The sequence below is a fragment of the Microtus ochrogaster genome, linkage group LG4 (genome assembly GCF_000317375.1).
Source record: "Microtus ochrogaster isolate Prairie Vole_2 linkage group LG4, MicOch1.0, whole genome shotgun sequence".
NCBI classification, from domain to species: domain Eukaryota; kingdom Metazoa; phylum Chordata; class Mammalia; order Rodentia; family Cricetidae; genus Microtus; species Microtus ochrogaster.
The window spans coordinates 25979490-25982873 of record NC_022030.1 but is presented as its reverse complement, the minus strand read 5'-3'; the positions used below and the strand labels follow the sequence as shown (position 1 = coordinate 25982873).

The 3384-nt window shown below is 43.6% G+C and overlaps 1 non-coding gene across 1 annotated transcript; it reads left to right on the top strand.

Annotated features, from left to right (window-relative positions):
• Nucleotides 1-991: 991 nt before the first annotated feature.
• On the top strand, nucleotides 992-1064 carry Trnar-ccu. The gene has a single exon. It is a non-coding gene; the product is annotated as a tRNA-Arg (tRNA).
• Nucleotides 1065-3384: the final 2320 nt, after the last annotated feature.

The following is a 3384-nucleotide window of genomic DNA, read 5'->3' as shown; positions in this document are numbered from 1 at the left end:
TGCTATTCCATTTAACCTGTGCAATGTGCTCTATGACATGAGGGGTGGACGTGACCCACTTTATAGAGTGTGTGCTCAGACACTTTTCCATTATCACTAAGAGTAAGCAACAGAGCCAGGTTTGAGCCTGACCTGGCAGGTCTAAAGCCTTGGAGGTGCATGTTGGTCTTTGCACAATGGTTTTGGCTTTTTGCCCTGTCACCTATAAAGATGTATTGTTTTTATTTCAGTAGTTGTTACTAAAAGGCCATGTGGCAAGAATCAGTCAGTCTCGAAAGTTTTTTTCTAGGAAAAAAAATTTAATCCAGGAAGTAGAACATCTCTGTAAAGCAAACTATAACATGCTGAGGAAGTAAATTAAAGAGAACATAAATATGATGATAAATGTATGTGTGGATTGGAGGAACTAATATGGCTAAAATGTTCACACTGCCCGGAGGGATCTAAATATTTATATAATTCCTACCAAAATACCGATGACAGTCTTCTTGAATATTGAAAAAAACCACAAAAGAACCTGGGTAGCCAAACAGTCCTGAGGAAAAGGGAACAAACCTGGAGGCATTCTAGTACCTAACTTCAAGTTACTTCAAAGCTGCATTAACCAAACAGCATGGCACTGGCATTAAAATAGGCACACAACCCACAGGACACGATGGAGAACCTGATAAGAAATCCATGTATCTATAGCCAGATGATTTCCAACAAAGACAGCAGGAACACACTGGGGAAAAAGAAAGTCTCCTCAATAAATGAGAGTAAAAAAATGATATTTCCATGAGAATATGGAGGTTTGGTGAGGTGGCTAACAGACCAAGGCTGACAAGCCTGATGACCCAAGTTCAATCCCCAATATCCACATGGCAGAAGAAGCGAACTAACTACAAGTTGGACTTTGACCTCCACAAGCATGACATGGTACCTGTGCAGCCCATCCCACATCAAATAAAATAAAATAAGAACTGTCGACAGATGTTTCTGTCCTACCCAGGCCCGGCTAGCTCAGTAGGTAGAGCATGAGACTCCTAATCTCAGAGTCATGGGTTTGAGCCCCATGCTGAGCACAGGAACAGCTGGAATTTAATTAAGAGACTGAAGTTGCGGAAGAGATCTCTGATATCCCTTTCCCCTATTCTACAGGAGATACAAGTTGCTCCGAGTTTTTGAAGTCTTATTTTATTAGTTTTCTTCCTTTGCTTGTGAGCTGGAGGTATTGGGCATCCATGTCTGGGACTTGCTCACCCACACTGAGTGCTCTTTCTGGCTCTGGTCTATAGTTAAGTGATACAGAGGTACCTAAGAGGATCCTGGGTAGAACAGGGGATGCATAATCCCTCTGGTCTGGCATAGCAAAGGAAATTCATTCCTCTTTTTCTCGACTCTAACATTTGTGGCCTTAGCTAGAAGAGAAGTCTGGTGCTATAGTGATATTTTATTTATGTTTTAATAAATAACGCTTGTTTGAAGATCAAAGGGTAAAAATAAGCCCCTAGAGGCCAGGCAATGGTGACACACACCTTTAGAGAGACAGAGGCAGAGGGATCTCTGTGAGTTCAAGGCCACCCTGGGCTGCACAAGATCAAAATAGAAACAGATCCAGGTGGTGGTGGCTCACACCTTTAATCCCAGTACAAGGGAGTCACACACCTTTAATCCCAGCACTAAAGGGGAATATAAAGGAGACAGAGGCTTAGAGCTAAATCTGCAGCTGCCCGTCTTAGTAGATGTAAGATTTCTCTAGTGGGTTGGATGTTTTGCTTTTCTGATCTTTAGCTTGAACCCCAACATCTGTCTCTGGGTTTTTATTATTCATGGTATATGGTGCCCCTTGTCATATCATGTCTCTTGGGTTAAAAAGGAAACTAGAAGGTCTGGAAGAAGTCTATCAGGAAATAATAGAGGGATGAGGACTTGGAATGATAATGTCTACCTTACTGGAGACAGATTATATGCTGGGGGGTATTTGTAAATGCTGGAGATACAGCACTGTGGGTACTGTCTTTTCTCAAAGAATTAAAAAGATTGGCAAGAAAGGAAAAGCATAAGAAATGACATAAACAAAGTCAGACAAATCAACACGTTCTCTCTGGGTATCTTCGGGTTTCTATTACTAAGATAAATACCATGACCAAAAGAAGCTTAACTACACTCCATTACTGATGAAGTCAGGGTAAGCACTCAAGGGAGGAACCGGAAGCGGAAGCCCTGGAGAAACACTGCCTCCTGGCTCACTTCTCCTGGCTTGCTCTGTTTGTTTTCGTATGCATACCAGGTCCTCCTGTCTGGGGTAGCGCCCCCTATCGGAATGGACCCTTCTGCATTAATCATCAGTCAAGAAAGTGCACCAACAGACTTGCATACATGCCGGTCTTGTGGAAGCTGTACCAGTCAGGGTTCTCTAAGGGAACAGAACTGAATATATGTTCTATTATATCACATATTTAAAGGGAATTTAGGAATGGGGCTCGGGTTTTAGTTGATTTCAGATGTGGTCAAGATCGCAACAAGGAGTGGCATGGGAGCATTTTTCTCACTTGAAGTTCTCTCTTCTCAGATGACTGGAACTCGACAAAAACGAGCAAGCAAAACTGTCAGGACACCGAGATCAGACCAGATCCAGAGAGTTTCCATGCGGAAGCGGCATTTTAAATGTGGGTCAATAAAATGTAAGGGGGAAGAGTGGCATGTCTAGTCAGAAAGAAAGCCATCGTAAATGGCGCAATGAGAGCTGAGGCAGAGTGTGCAGAAGGTGACAGGTACGCGGAGCAGGGGGCTTGCAGGACAGACCAGGCACGACAGCTCAGCCCACGCTGATTATTTTGATCTTTATACTAAGACCACTGGAGAGCCATTGAATGGCTGTCATTTAATACATGCTTTGACTTACTTTTGCAGTGTTGTAGGGTGGAGAGTTCAGTGTGAACAGATACTATGCTGAAGATAGTGGAGAAGGAGCTGTAGGCGTCCATTCAAGTGGTATGCATGCTGTAGGCTGCAAGAGCCCATGCAATTGATAAGCATGCTGTAGATTGCTTAGATCTACATAGAAAGAGGATCTGATCAATGGGGAGCTCCGGCTTCCTGATCGGGACCACTGGCTGCATGCCAGTGCAGGGGAGGAACACTAGGAAGATGGCCTGAGGGAAACACAAACAGTCCAGTTTAGAAAACACTGAATTAGAAACACCTTTGAGACACTGAAGGAAATGTCTCACACTGACCATGGGGTGACCATTTTTACCAGCCAGTTCCATGTCTGGAACTTCCTTCCTCTAGTTGTTTTTATGACCTGTCCCTTTATTTCCTCTTGTCTCTATTTAGACATCAGCTTTACCTATGGTGGCTTCTGGAGCATGTTGTCTAGCATGGCAGCCCTTCCCAGGG